This window comes from Pantherophis guttatus, chromosome 5 (assembly GCF_059756535.1).
Source record: "Pantherophis guttatus breed Tessera chromosome 5, ASM5975653v1, whole genome shotgun sequence".
Classification (NCBI taxonomy): Eukaryota; Metazoa; Chordata; class Lepidosauria; order Squamata; family Colubridae; genus Pantherophis; species Pantherophis guttatus.
Genome location: NC_142067.1, coordinates 35,365,537 through 35,382,227, shown reverse-complemented (window position 1 = coordinate 35,382,227; position 16,691 = coordinate 35,365,537). Strand labels below are relative to the sequence as shown.

Below are 16,691 nucleotides of genomic sequence, written 5' to 3'. Positions count from 1 at the left end.
TGGGCAGTTAGATGATAAATGGTTGGAGCCCAAGCTCACCCCCCTTTCCCTTTTGCTGTTTTACTCTGGACAACATGGACAGAAACTCACATCCTGCTCTTAATTTTGTTAGGCTTTTTGCAAATCACAGCCAGAACAGGCTATAAAGCAAAATTCCTAAAGGAGACAATATGCTGTTTCCATGGAGCTTGGAGATCCCCCCCCCCCGCTCCACCAAATCCCAGAACACTTTAGCAATTAGTATGCACTGCAAAGAGTACACAAGTTACTGTTTCTCCCCACCTAAAGAGAGATATTGGATAGACTGATGCCATAAAAGCCTATGCTGTGAGCCTAGAAATATTTCTGTTTTATATTCTGCTAACTTGCTCCCTAATGAGCCTGAAAAGAAAGCAATTCTCAAGCTAATGGCTTGTTCTCCAGCAAGGTGGGCAACGCTCCAGAGACATTGCTTTTTCTTCATGAGGTTTCTTTGGCTAGGAGCAGTGAATCAGCAGAGAAGTGTGAGTAACAAGGGATGTTAGGGGAAGATGTTCTTTCCTTTGTCACGAGCAACGGAAGAGATGAATTGCTAAAAAGTTGTCTGCATGTCAGTTAGAGCTTCTAGGGAGTAATGCAAATAAGTGATCTCTGTTACACTCAGTGCACCATTATGTTGACCAGTCAAGGCCTGAACTTTAGTATAAATGTATCTTCTCAAGGAGAAAAGCATTGGTGGTAACATTGTTCTTATGCATCATTTAGCAGGTTAGGAGTACAGAAGGATGGAGAAAAGAAATGCTGACCTTTCTTCTTTTTTTTAAAGGAATTTTAAATATGAATCTTGATCTGCATCTGTGAAAGAATGTAGAGCTGATCTTGGAAAAGGAGAAGAAATGATCAAATGGAGTTTCAGAAAAGGTTATTCGGTCACACACAAAGTGTGTGAGAGTAAGTCAGAATAAATTCATTTTGATTTTGATTAGTAGTAGTAGTCAACCCGTGCCACATTGTGTCATTGTTTCAGAGATAGTTCATTACCCGAACAGAAAAGTAGAAACGATTATGGGTTAACAAAAAAGCAATGGAAGTAACTTCTGACTTCCTGCAGATTTCTGCATTCAGTTTTTTTGTGGGAAGCTGAAAGGGAAAAATTTCCTTCCTTCCTTCCTTCCTTCCTTCCTTCCTTCCTTCCTTCCTTCCTTCCTTCCTTCCTGTTCTTCTTCCTCTATTTTCCTTCCCTTCTCTCCTGACTCCTTCTCACCTTCCTTGAAGACAAATGAAAAGAAATAAAATCTCATGGCAATAATTGAATGAGCTAAATACTAAGATTGTTGGAAGTAACAGGAAGTTGGTTTATTTGATCAAAGTTCAAATAAGATATGTTGTTACTTCTGGCAACCCTTTTATATACTTTATGCTGACATCAGGACTAAAAAGGTGATTTTTATAGATTTGTTTATAGATAAGAGATGGGCTACAAGATAAAGTAATAAATGTTTGTAACCTTAGAGAGGGTGAAGAATCACTAAATTTGTTTACAGTTCTGAGGAAGATTAGATGTTCTTTATATATTTCTTTTCTCTTTATTGCACTTTTCTTTCTTCTCTTTTCTTGCATCTTTTCTTTCTTCCTTCTTCCTATTTTCTTTTCTTTTTTAAATTTAGTTTGCATTAGATTTTACTGTTATGTTCAAAATTCTGAATAAAATTATATATAAAAATTAAAAAATGCCTTACTGAAATCTATCGTGTTTCCCCGAAAATAAGACCCTGTCTTATATTTTTTTGAACCCTGAAATAAGCGCTTGGCCTTATTGCCATGCTCTCATCCCTGATGCCTTATTTTTGGGAAAACAGGGTAGTTATATTGTATCCAGATAATTTCCTTGCTCTACTAATATAGTCACATTATTTAAAAAGAAAAAAAGAAAAGAAAAGAAAAGAAAAGAAAAAGATTAGTTTAGGACATTCTATTTTTAACAAAGTCATTCTGGCTTCTGGCAATCACTTTGTTCCTTTCCAAGAGTTTCCAAATCCAATGTTATCTTCCCCAGTTTTGAAATCAAGCTGATTGGTCTTTAATTATCAATTGTCTCCCTTTTTAAAAAAAGATTGGAACAATATTACCTGTTCTCCAAAGTTCTGGCACTTCTTTTTACTCTACGAGTACTCAAAAATCATAATTAGTATATTATATCCTTCAGCATCGATAATGGAACATAGGCAGCATGGCTTGGAAACTCCCTTGAACATTAGATGAATATGTGAAGGCATTGCCTTTGATTGAATTCTCAGGACAAAATTCAAGGGCAAAAGTTGAAAGTCTTTCTCAATAGGAAACCACCCATTCACCGTGCAGCAACTGCATTATGCATATTGGCATAAAAGATCTCTCCAAGATTGTTTACATTAATTATTTCATTTACTGAATTTATTGTTTAGATGTCTACAGTAGCTTACAATTAAAACCTACTGCCTTAATAGTTTACAATGAAAATAAAGATATCTTCCGCTTTTTCTCTTCTGATTTCAGACAGCACAAGCTCTAACAACTGATTTACAGTTCTCTCTCTTCATGGGATAACTAATGTTTTTGTTGCTTCAGCCATACCCTTGAAATATAATCAGATCCCGGGATCTAAATGGCATCTCAGTGTGTAGATGTCAGTGTTTCTAACATTTCAGTTCCATTTGGTAGCTTTCTGGTAAAGTGTTGTCCTTCTACGGTAATCTTTGTTCTCAGACTTCATTAGCACCGTGAAGCTGTAGTGGATGATAGCTCTTGGCAAGGGCTTCTTATTCCAGTTACTGACATTTCTATTTAGTGGGAATAAATCTCTTCTAGCTGCATTTTCTTCCTTGGGGTGAATTTAATTAAACTCTTAAATGTCAAATACTAGTAAGCAGAAGGAAATCCATATTGACTGGCAGAACGTGTTAGTTACAGTACACGAATGACTGTTTATGTGTTAACACTGAAGCCTGGAATGACTTGCTTTCTGAGTAAACTAATATTAGGAAATACTGTGGAGTCCTTGGCGTTTTCTGAGCTTGGTTATTTTCTTGCAGACATTTCATTACTTGAATTCTCAGGACTCAGGTATTTTTTGGGGTAACCACTTGGGTAATGAAATGTCTGCAAACAAACAACCAAGCTCAGAAAACGCCAAGGACTCCAAATGACATGAGGAAAGTGCCAGAGAAGTCTGTTTAGGACATGCAAAATTTCTTTTGCCCTTCGCCCAACAATCTTTAAACCCCTCTACATCTGCTTTCTCATAAATCTACTTCTAAGTTACTTTCCGTGTTATTCAATGGCTTGTTCTTTGTCAATAATGCCTTCTGATTCTACTATAGAGTGAAATTACTTAAAGACTTCCTGCACCCAGGCATTAAACATTTCTTTTAAGGTATTTATCTACTTTAGCCAATTTCATGCAGATGACCTAGAGTGGTAAGTAATGATAATCTATGAAGGGCAATAAACAGCTGAGGTAAAGACAGCAATAATTTTTACCAGTTGATTGCTAGTCTGCAAATGTTAAAATTAAAAAGATTTAGAAGTCTGTCAAGTATACCAACAACTGGTCTATGTATGTCTGGAACTAAATGCATGCCAAAAGCCTAGATAATTTCTTTTCATTATTCTATATAGGCATTACCCTAAGATTTTTTTTTATTTCATTCCCATAGCATTCTCATCAGGTAACTCTAGCCTGAAGAAAATACAGTTGGTAAAAGATTGCTAAAGAACTACTGCAGGATTAGAAGGATTTAATCATCTCACAAGATACTCAAAGAATAAATTTACTAGGCAAATTTCCTTTGACAATTTAATTGATAAGTTTACCAAAATGAGAACAAAGAAAAAAAGTCATTGAGGCAGACTTGTCTTTACATTTTAAATTCATTAATTAGTGTAATAAAGGTTAGATTTGAATTATGTGAATATTTGATCATTGGTGCTCTTTAAAATAATCTTATATAATATCTTTAGTTATTGTAACAATGTATAATTTCCTAAATTTATATTTCCTGTTGCATTCCATTGAGATCTGTTTGAACAATTAATGAATTTGCAGTCATAATAATCAGTGAATTTATCATAAATTAAATATTGCTTATCAAATTATATGTTACATTTATCTGTTTGCAATTTCATGAACTTAAATGTGCTGGAATACATATCGGAGTTTCAATGGAAGAGGAGATAACTGACTTTCTGTTCATCTTCTGTTCACATGATAGCAGTATTTATTTGAGCATAATTTGTTTAAATTGCAGAAATCTAATACTAGACTAACAAGCAACAGCTGTCTCCTGAGTGACGCTCATACACAGAATCCAAGAGACAATAAAAATATTTAGATTTAGTTCCAAAATAATAGAAAATACTCCTGTCATAGAGAGAAATCTGATTTCAAATTCCTCTTACTGTAATAACCGTTGGTTTCCCAGCTGACTGTTGCTCATGTTAAAAACTGCTGACAAGAAAGAAAAAGGCTTGAAGAATGGTCAGAAGATGGGTTGTGAGGCACCTTAGTTGCCATCATAATGAGTCTTCTCCTCAATATTGGACTTCCCAATGTTTTATCTGACTTGGTCTGCATAATACTATATCTTAAATAGCAGGATGCAAAAGCTTCCCTGACTTTATTTCTGCATAGCTATCATAGCTTGATAAATTATTGGAATATTCAGGATCAGAGTTCAGAGTACTTTCACTTTTAAGAACTCAAACAATAGGCATAACATTTTACTCTGCTGTTAGACTAGGATCAGAGTGCTATGTTCTTTGCAACTTGCTTCCAATTAACAGTAAGTGATATATTCTGAACTAATTACAGACCCTGAACTTTCTATATTACGTAAAATGATTTGGAATTGATAATCTTATTTTATTATACATATTTGTGTGTTACAAGTATTAATTTGTATTAATTAATACAATTAATTACTATTAATAGTAATATTACCTGTAAGAGAATTCTATAATACATTTTAGATATCCATTACTATAAAATTTGCTTCTTATGTTTAATTCAAATTCTCACCGAGAACATAAAGTGTTGTTATTGTTATATCAAAAATAAAATAATGTAATATATTATTATTGATGATGATTATGTTTTCTTGTTGTTGTTGTTATTGTTGTTGTTGTTGTTGTTGTTGTTGTTATTATTATTATTATTTGCTTTCAGATTATTCCATGGACAAACTATATGAAAAACAATGATCAATAATAAATTAATTCAGGAACTATATTCAGCAGCTCCTGAGAATAAGACAAATGCATTTAATGTGTTTCTTATAGCAGTATCTTGGGAATTAATGATTTTATAGTAAAAAGGAAGGAAAGATGAATGACATACTTAATGATATTGGGGAGTATCCTTATGTTGAGAATAAATTCCCAGTGAGAATTTTTTTAAAAAGTATATATAAAATATACTGTACCTTAGTATTTTCTAAATCTCTGTGTTCTACCATCTCTGTGGCTCTGCTACATGTTTCTTATTGTGAAGAATTATTCCTTCTATATGAGAAACATGTGCTCCATTAACTTATTTTTGATATTTTTCTTATCTATTTGATGGGTTCAAGAGGTAGGTCTAGAATTTTATTTCTTGACCTGTAAGTTTGGTTGAAGCAAAATATCACTTTTCTCACTCCATTGAATATGCATCACCAGTTGTCATTTCAAGATTAAGACCGTTCTCTTTCTTACTTTCATATGATCTCAGGAAGGCAATAAAATGAGAGTTTATCCTAATTGTGGTAATTCCCCGGTATCAGTTAAATATTTAACTTCAAAAGATACATAGTAACTATTTTCATCTCTAAACTATAAATGCACTAGATGAATTATAATAATTGCAATATATTGTTCAAATCAGCTGGCTCACAGATGACTTTTCCATATTTTTATGCTACTTGGAATTCTCTTTCTAGGCCAATTTTGCCAACTTCCTGCTTTCGGGCAGATGTTTTGGTCATTATAAAAATAGAAGCCAACCTATTTTTTCCAGCAATAACTGATTTACCCAATCTTCTCTTTGTGTGTACAATAACAGTGTACTTGCAATCTGATTTATATCTATCAATCAGTATATGTCATAAAAGCATTTGCCTAGTTTGGATGGAAGCAAAATATTTAAAAACTCACATTTGCAAGTAAATGAAATGTACTATGTTTTAGTATTATGCCAGTACTGAAGTTGTGAGACAGATTACTATAATACAAAAATGTCATAAAATGTGACTCCTATGGAATTACCAGAACTATTTAAGGTTATTCAAACCAAAGTAGCCTTCCAATTGCATGGAGCCATAAAAAGTTGTTTCTAAATGATTCTGCTGAACATTTCATATCAGGTTGATGTTGATGTACACAGCTGGCTAGATATGTAGATCTGGAAATTTTGATCATCAGTGTTACCACATTTTTTTGGAACTTAACCATCTGATTACCGGTATGTCCTAATTGTGTGCAACAGGTGAGTTGATTCTAGTAGCTCAATCCAGAAAGAAAAATATTTTCCCATGAAAATATGGGAGAAAATTCTGTACTGATTCTTATTTAGATAACCTGTAGTAACACTATTATAGACTTTGGGTAACATATATCACATTCAAATAACAAGCTCACATTAACAAGTACAAGAATTAGAGAAAGAGAAAATGGCACTGATGCACATAAAGCCAAACTCTTCATACATCTCTGCTATAAATTAAATTAAATTATTGGTGCTGCCTAATTTCTGGAATCTGTCCCCAGTGTTCCAGTCAAAAGTCAAATATAAAAGTCGAACCTTGATCTAAAATATATTGTCCATCATTGCATTTCAGGGATTTAGAGTGGATGACATACTAAGACTGAGGATATTTTGAGGTAATTTTGCTCCTCATGTACGTACATGTGCACCTTTTCTTTTGAATAAATACTTCATATTTCTCCTAGGTTTCCTGGAATGCAAAATGATTATATGTGCACAAGTTGTTCTTTATTTAATTTGCAATAGTTGAAGTTTGGAATATCTAGCCAATTCTCTCTATGATCAACTAGTATATGTAGCATTATTTTTTCTATTTTTTTTTTCTATTAAAACAATACTGTGAATCATTGCATCAGACAATTGTAAGGAACCTGAGAGGGTTATTCCTTCCCCAACCAGGACAAGAATCCTCAGACCATCCTAGACAAATGACTATCAAATTTTGCTTAAACGCAGCTATGATTTCAAGAGGTAGGTTGTTCCAATATTTAATACTTCTTCCGGGCCTCCTTATTTTGAATTTTAATCTTTCCCAATGAAGCTACTTATTGGTTCTACTCTCAGAAATTATGAAGAATAAATCCATGCCCTCCTCTCTATGACAGCCCTTCAAGTATTTGAGGATTATTATCTAGACTCCAATCAGTTTTCTCTTCTTTAGGATACACATAGGATACACAAAGAAGAGAAAACTGAATGGAGTCTTGATAATCGTCCTCAAATACTTGAAGAGTTGTCACAGAGATGACGATATGGATTTAAATATTAAATAGTTATTTCCATTAACTATTCTTTGTAGAATTAAGACTTCAAACCTCTTAACATATTTGCCACTCTTCCCTTGTACTCTTTCCAGTTTCTTAACCTCCTTATTGCATTGTGACAACCAGAAGTAGATATACTATTCTAGGTATGGTTTGACCAATTAGCATAAATCTGGAACTATCACTTGCTGTGATCTGAACACCGTAGCTCTTTTGATGCTGCCTAAGATTGCATAAATGTTTGGTAGTTACACATTGTATACTCATACTTAAATTTGAAGCCTAACACAGGTCCTTCCCATAAGTACTACAGATAAATTATGTACCACATATCTTCTCATCATAAGGACATTTGGTCTGAGAGTGAGTGACTGGTACAGTCACCAATGATTTTCCATGGGTGACTGAACTTAAATCTTTAATCTATACAATCCTAGGCCAACCTTTCACAAAATACACTGACTCTCATATATGCTTTATATATTTATTTATTTATCTTTATTTATGCTTATAATTTCATAATTTATAAGTTAGTGGCACTCTAAGTATTTTTGCTTGTTGTCTAACAGTCTCCCCTGTTATATGACGGACATTCATTATTTTCATTCACTGCTGTCCACAGCTGTATTCCACAGCTATCAGAACATATTTAAAGCTGAACAGCTAGTGTGAAGGCAGGGGACAGTATGTTGGATTAAGATAAGAAACTTTGGGGCTTAAATCATTATTCATACTTACATTTGCTAGCAAGTCGCACACATTCAGCATAGTCTTTGTAATAAGATTGTAGTACAGATAAGGAGTCTGTAGGCAGCTCCAGGAGGTTTTCAGAGGAAGGTGAATAATTAAGAGAATCCTGTTTCAGTACTTCATATAACACAACGTTATATATCAAAATGATATATTAATTTCTACACACAATTATATAGACCTGTGAAATACATTTGATCAGCATCTGTGTATTTATACTGTTAGCTTCTTAGCACTCTTTAATTGTTGTATCTGTTTACATTGAAAAAAATAAGTGTAGATTTGTTTATGTTAATATGAAATCTGTTAATTATATACTTATTGTTATTTGTTCATACTTCTTACATGATGTTTCAATAAGCATTTTTAGTAACTGCTTTAATTAGATTTCATTTACACTTAATTATTGCTTTTTTGTTTGTTCTACCTCCTCCTCATTTTATTACATCAATTTATGACTATTGTATCTGATGGTACAGTAGAAATAGACTTTCATAGAAGAGCTGAAGGTAAACACAACTGTCTCTAATGGCTTCTGTAATATTTTAGGAAAATTATCAAGAAATATAGTAAAGGTCTCATATGAACATAAGAACTTTAAAAAAATATAAAGAGACAGCACATTATGATCTCTAGAGGATTTGCTGATTTATGCTGGTCTTCTACAGAAGCTATATGGAATTGTCCAAGAAGAATACTACAAAACAAAGTCATTCTCTGAACACAGTAGTAGTGCAAATATTTTGCCTGACAGAGATTCAACTCTTGAAATTTGGAAAACAAAGCAAAACAAAACTTCTACCTGAACTTTGGAGAAGTGTTGCCACACAATATAGAGGTTGTTGTAACTTTCTTTAACCTGGCACACTAGATGGTGGGGAATACAAAGGATTATTGTATCTCAGGATAGGCTTGATGAAAAGTGCCTTTTTATGGGTTACAAACTAAGGAACACAATCTTTATTATAAAAAAATCAGCAGGAAGCTATTCTTCCCCATACTTTTTCATTTTGTTGTTAATATATGTCCTTATTGTGAGTCCTACAATAGTTCTATTAATGTCAGAAAATATTATAAGCCATAACATTACCTCCTCCATCAGTTTTACTTCTGTTGCCTTCAGAAGAATTGAAGAAAAGTAGCAGGGAGTATATGTGACACCTTCTGCCCCTTCTATATTCTACAAGTTCAAAATTGACCAAATTTCTACCCTAAAAAGCAGGATAGAAAAAAGGAGGGGGGCAGGAAATATCTCAGTGCCATCAATATTGACTGTTAGCTTAATAGCATACATACTGTTCTATTGTGCCATTTCCATGCTAATTAGAATTACCTGCTGTAAAATAAAGATGTGTGGAGCAAGTAAGTTCAAAAAGGATAATTGGGTACAGTCTAATCATCAGTTCTAATCAAGATGCTAGAGTCCCCATAAATGATTCTAAGTCATAGGAAAGTGACTTGTGGACAGTAAATAAAAACATTTAGAGGTAATAGCAATAAATATTCAACAGCTAGATTACCTAATCCTGGGATTAGAATGAACCATTTACATCTGACTCATCTAGAGCAATTTTGGAATTGTGTTTCATCCAGGGGCGGATTCCAAGTCCCGTTGCTACCGGTTCGTTCGTGTGCGTGTGTGTGCTCATGTGCATACGGGCCACTTCTGCGCATGCACAGAAGTGTCTGGGCGGGTGGCCTGATCCAGTGCGAACTGGTAGCAACCCACCACTGGTTTCATCCATTAAAATAAATAGGAAAGAAAAGACATTCACCAAACACGTGGTGGTATAAAAATGGTATAGTACTGTTGATGGAAGCATGTCCTTGAATTGAAACTGTACATTATTTGCATTCTTACTCCATACCACTTCTCATTTATTTGTGATTAACTCTTGCACCAGTGCTTTTCATGTTAGAACAAAGTAGTAACATAAAGTTTCAGTAACATATCTAAAGTATTCCAGTAGCATATCTGGTATTGATCACAGGTCATGGGGCATGTACTGAATCTTGTACTTCTCACTAAATGGACAGAATTTCAACATAAGACTTTTCAGCATAGGATTGAGTCTTTTATAGTATTAAACTCAACATTTTTGTTCTAAGTTGACTGACTATGTTTGTAGTCTAACTGATTAAGTTGACTGTAACAACCCTCACTTCCTCTAACTCCTCTATTTATAACAAACAAAGCTGGTTATGAAGCTTTGCTGTTCTGCATATTTATTATAAGGATCTTAAAACAGAAACATACATCTTTATACTTTTTTCAGCTTGATACTTGGTTTGAAATGTATCTTTGAAGGCGAAGCAGAAGACAATGAACCTCCTTTTTCAGAGCCAGTCTGCATTGATTCTCTAATCTTCAAAACATTTAGTCCTGATGCATTTGGAAAAGATGAAGGGAAAAACAGCTTGTGTCAGTATTCAATTGTTCTGCAAGAACACCACAATCTTATAGCATTTGATATATAATGGTGGTAGGCCAAAACCACAGAATAATTTGGATACACACTGTCTGATAATTGTCATCTCTTTGGCAAAACAGTACTGCATTTGTACAGTTCATTCTTCTTTGCTGATGACCTTCATTCAGAAAAGAAGGTTGAGTAGAAAAGGAGTTAGCTTTTTATTTTTGTCTATCACATGTTCCCGATTAATAGCCAGAAATGTTAAGAACCACCAGAACAGTAGAGAATCAGTTATTTCAAAATCTTAATGGACACATTGGCTGCAACTTCCTTGAAGAGCTCTGAAAACAATGATGCTAACAGTTTATTCACTGGATTACAATTCAGAAAAATGTTTTCTTTCTAAAATAATAATAATTCAATTTGTTAATCTCGGATGCTGTGTATCTACTTAAACAAATATGTCAGATGAAGCAAAGGGAAAGAGAAGGGAAGGGAAGGGAAGGGAAGGGAAGGGAAGGAAAGGAAAGGAAAGGAAAGGAAAGGAAAGGAAAGGAAAGGAAAGGAAAGGAAAGGAACTCTAAATTTACTTCATCTTCAGTTCAGAAATTCATTCATATATAAAATTTTATTTAATGGTAGCAAAACAGCCCTTTCAAAAATATCTATAGAACAAAATGATAATTTCCATTTAACTAAAAGAAATAGTTATAAATAATCCTCCCAATGTACCTGTTTTTGCTTATAAATGTGTCAGATAAACCAGCATATTCTGCGAATTTACTGCACATTGCTGTAATCTGATCTATCAGCAATTCAGCAGAGCTGCTGACACATGCCCTCCTCCATAAAAAAATTTCAAAGCCACCCACAGACTAACCATATTGCTGTCAAAAACTGCATATAAAACACACAGTCTGCTTTACCAAAGGACACAGAAAAGCTAATCAGTCCAGTCCAGACATTCAATATATGTTAGTGTATTAGGAAAAAGTTCAGAAACAGAATGGATATATTGTCTATTTTCACAAAAGTGGACAGGTTCCTTTGCTATATAAAACAAATAACTGAAAGGAACAAGTTGTTCCTTATGCATTTTAAGAAAAAAATATGCATCTTAAGAAAATTGTGACTCAGTTCTAATCAAAGTTAAGTGTTTAGTAAATATTTTAAAGACTGTATTTTCAGTGTCTATTAAAAGAACATCTCTGAAGTGCTTTTATCTGCAGACATTATGCAACCATATGAAAACAGTTGCCTCAGATCTTGCCTCGTGTTTTTGTCAGCTGAGAAGACTGTTTAATACAATTTTTCTCAACCTTGGCACCTTTAAGATATATGGACTTCACTATATGGCTGGAGAATTCTGGGGGCTGAAGTCCACATATCTTAAAATTGGCAAAGTTGAGAAACACTGCTTTAATGTATTAACTAGAGTTTTCTTAGGAGAAATGGAAATGCAACCAATGTCTTCAGATCAATAAATATTTTACCTAAATGGGGGAAAGAAGGAAAATATGGCCTCTACTGGCCATAACACAATTTGTGATGCACCCTGTGATTACGCTTCTACTAATAGGGCTATATTGGCAATGATTGCAAATGCCCAGAATCCAGGGTCATAATCTTACTAGGTTATTACCTAAGTGATACAATTATGGTAGATGTGTACTATGGAATTTGTACTGTGAGACATGGATTACAACTCTGAAAGCGTGTAAATAATTTTAAGAAGGCAGATCAAGAGTAGAAAAATAGGAATTGCCATTATTTGTCTGTAACTGGAAACTTCTAAAACCAAGATGGAGCCAGGGGCAAACAAATTACAGATGGACATATTGGAGCAAATGAGGTACAATTTTGATATAAATCTGTTCTTGTCAGATTAGTAGAATAAGTGCATTCTTTCATTTTGGTTAGTGAGAAAGAGTTATACATCAAACAGATTGTGAGAGAAATTTTAGCAGTACTCTCAAGTTGTCCTATTATCTTAGTACCATTTGCCTTGGCTAAGCCTTTTGCTTCAAATTTGCTACAATCAAAACATGTCCCTATACATTATGCCAGTATTTCTCAGTCTCACCAATGTTAAGGTGTATGGACTTCAATTCCCAGAATCACAAAAATTATCTTTTATGAAGCTAGATCATACTGTATGTGAAATGAATTGGTACAATAGCACAGAATGTGTATGCACAATATACTTTAAACATCTACGTAATCTAAAACTGTTAAAAATGTTTTATCAACAATTCAAACCATTGGAGACTGTATGGATGAAGGTGAGTAGGTGGGTATTACATACATAGCTTTCACTGGATAAAGAGAAGAAGAGGACTATGAAATAACAAGTCTTCCTTCTGATGAATAAAATCTTATTACATATCTAATAAGATTTTAGAAAAAGTAGGATGTTTACTATGGTGGTTTAACATGAAAGGTGTGGAACAAAGGAAGAAATTGATGTAGCAAAATCTTCAGGTAAGGGAATGTGACATTCATAAAAGATAATAAATCAGGATCTAGACCTGATAAAATCTCATACCCAAATGAACGAAGCAATGTCAGGTAATTTGTTTTGACTATTCAATCCTTGAGAAGGATCCCTTTCAGAGATACATGGCTGACACTTTCTAATCAAGTTAAATATCTTTACAGCTTTGGAGACTTCAGGACTGTATTGAAGATAAATGAATTGACAAAGAAAAGGAACTTGGAAATGACCTCAGACAGCAAATTAACCTTGATACATTCAGAACAGTAACCTAATACAGTTACAATTTTATTCCTGATCTTTTGTATTTGCCTTTAATATGAACAATTCATCAACAGATATGACGGTTCATGCATTTAAAAAGTAGAAATCTGCAAAAGAGTTTGGACATTGCACTTTCCACCTAAATGAAAAATGAAAACACTACTGATCTAATTTCAAGAATTGCCATTATTAACAACCACCATACCTGCTCACCCATCCTTCAACAAATAAACATTATACTTAATAGAATAAGTACATACATCATCCCAGTTTCACATATGCTAAATCTCATTTATGAATATTTTCTTTCCCTTATTAATGAAAAGCTTTGCTGTAATGACTTTGCAGGATAAACAACAGTTTTTGAAAATCAACAGTCTAACAAGATGGAATTATAATTTCCTAGTATTGCTGAGAAAATGCAGGTGTTAATGTGATAATTTGTGTAAGTGTGAAATATGGCATCTTTACTGTATGGATTGATCATGTAAACAGTTTTTTTTTTCATTATAACATTGAGCATTATTGCTTTATTAAAAGGTTTATTAGTATAACAGGACCCCTCTTTCCATGTCCTCAACATCCTACATATTGGACAAACTTTTAGTGCAGTGCTGGGTCCTATACTACTGTATCCTACATGGGCGCAAAAAGATATTTAGTTTCAACACAAGAAAAATAGTAGTAATATTGTTAAAGAAACATGGTTAACATGTATGCCCTTGGTCTTTTTGCCTGATATGTTGTACAGAGCCTAGACTTATATCAAGACATTTTCATCAGCATTAGCTATAAGCATTACCTATGTTTCTTCTCCGGTGTTCACCAAGAAAAGAGAAACAATCCTTTCTGCTGAAATGGTTTTACATCTTTCCTATTAACATGTTTCCTTCCGTATTCTATGTTCAATTGGTCTCTTATCTATTCCTGTGTTTTTAAAAGAGATTTACAAAGCTTTAGAAATATTGCAGAAATATTTCAGCAAGACATTCATAGGTGACCTCATATCCCTGCAAGGCACAGCTGCCACTTCATCTGTTTGGTGCTATCAGAGGAAACAGTGAACATCAGGCACCATTGAAGATAACAAGCAATTGTTACATTCATTGTAAGAAAAAGAAATGTTAGCTGTTTGTAGCTTTTCAAAACCTCTTCTCTTATCATTCTTATTCTTGTTCCTCTAAGTGTAGTATTTACATTATAAATATAATGTGTGATATTCTCTTACTGAACACAATAATGAAGGATGTGTCTGTGTTCTAATGTACCACCAGTTTCCACCAGCTGGTAGCATTTTTTTCTCTACTCCTATGAAGGGCCTGCTTTAAAATGGTGGTGGTGATTGACTTGAAGAGGAAAGCCTAGTCTGCACATTCAAGGAATATTGGACTAGAACTCATACAGCTTATTCCAATCTAAAGTAAGAGCTAGCAGAAGGCTGAACCAATTTTTAGGATTATCCACAAGTATGTGTATCTTGGTCAGAAGCTGTTCATTAGCCTATTTAAGAAGGTTAAAGAAACCTTTGGGTGGTGCCTAGTAATAGCATTCCAAATTTGAATATGAAAAAAACCCTTTGGAATTCGAGACATACAATACAAATGCAAAGACCTAATAATTCATATAAGATAAACAAACACGGATCAGTCAGGACAAAGAATGCACTTCATTCACAACACTTCTTATTTCCCAACTCACTAAATTCCAATTTATAGCAATTTTCTCATGCCTTTGTGTAACCACAAAGTTGTGACAGCTTTCTCTGAAACTTGCCATCTTTTTGTGTTTCTGAATATATTTCTTCACTCATTCATGCCAAAATCCCTGAGTTTTGCTAAACATACATTGCTTGCCATTTTACACTCTATTCTATAAGGATAGTACTTTTACTTACATGAAAAAATAAAAATAAACTTTATTATCATCAGCTAAATCAGACCCAATTTCTTACGCAAAGAGATCTTTGAAATACATAACTTTAATTAAAAGTAAATAAGTTGATAGTTTATATCTTCCACAAACTTGTACTTGCCTTTAAACTTTTCCATAATTACTGCTTGTAATAGACTGTCTTTATATATAGTATATTTAGAAATAAAAATATCCTGTGATTCTTTTTCTAAATTAAAAATGCATTCTGTACTAAAATACACACTTGGCTAATCTAAGCAAAGTTGTGAGTCATCATCTTTATTATATTGTAGATGTCAATCCTGAAGCTTACTTGGCTGAAGCCATCTTGGAGCTTCAGCTTCAGTGCTGCCACTGGAGCGAGGGATAGGGATTAGAGATAGTTGGGGCTGTGTATTCAAAATAAAATACTTTCTATTGGAAACTAAGGATGTTCTCACACCTGGCCAGAGGAAGGAGGAGTGATGTCACCAGACCAGCGGAAGCTGCCTTGATTGGGCCATATGACTGATTGGTTGGGGTTGAAGGAAAAACTTTTAATTAGGTGAAAACCAAGGGGCCCCTCAGAGTTGGTTTTCACCAGATATGTGCCAATATGATATTTCCAATAAAGCTATTTTTTAAAGAATTCACCTGCCTCAGAGTCTTTGCTTGCAATGGATCTATTACTTGGAACCCTGACAGTAGATATGGAGTATACACAAACATCAAACCAAAATTATTTGAGACAAGCTACCTGGTTAGTCCTCTTACTCAAAATCTCTGCTGTTGAGAAAGGATACTTTCTTCAGCCTGCCTTCCTATGAAATAGGCATCTGCCCTTACCTGTAATAAAACTATTCTCATATCTATAAAAGCCACTTGCAAGTTAATTCAGCTGTGCAACTAAAGGAGTGCTTGCCAATAAGATAATTATCTAGCTGAATTTAATAAATAAAATATTGAGTGATGGATTTCACTACTAGAAATAATATTTATTACAACTGAACTTAATTAACAAAATATTTAATGATAGGCCTCACTAATATAAATATTTATTACAATAAGTAGAACTAGCACCTCTCCTACAATTGAAACAGATTCCTATATATAAAAAAGGTGAGGTTGATGATCCTTCCAATTATTGCTCTATTCATTTACTATCTACAGTAGGAAAGCCGTATGCCAGATTTTCAATAATGAATCAATCCATTGCCTAATATATCAATCAATCATTACTTTCAAAAGCCCAAGTGGGTTTTAGATAAGGCTGTTCAAGAATGGATCAATATCTGATATTACTTATTTGTTGGAGAAGCACTCTGGTCTCTTAAGAAAAAAAATATTTACAGAGTTTC

At 33.7% G+C, this 16,691-nt stretch overlaps 1 long non-coding RNA gene across 1 annotated transcript; it reads left to right on the top strand.

Moving 5' to 3' along the window:
* Positions 1–366: 366 nt before the first annotated feature.
* Positions 367–15,356, top strand: LOC117663029 (uncharacterized). Its single transcript, XR_004590591.3, has 4 exons — positions 367–503; positions 806–930; positions 7,157–7,228; positions 13,344–15,356. It is a non-coding gene; the product is annotated as an uncharacterized LOC117663029 (long non-coding RNA).
* The last annotated feature ends 1,335 nt before the right edge of the window (positions 15,357–16,691 follow it).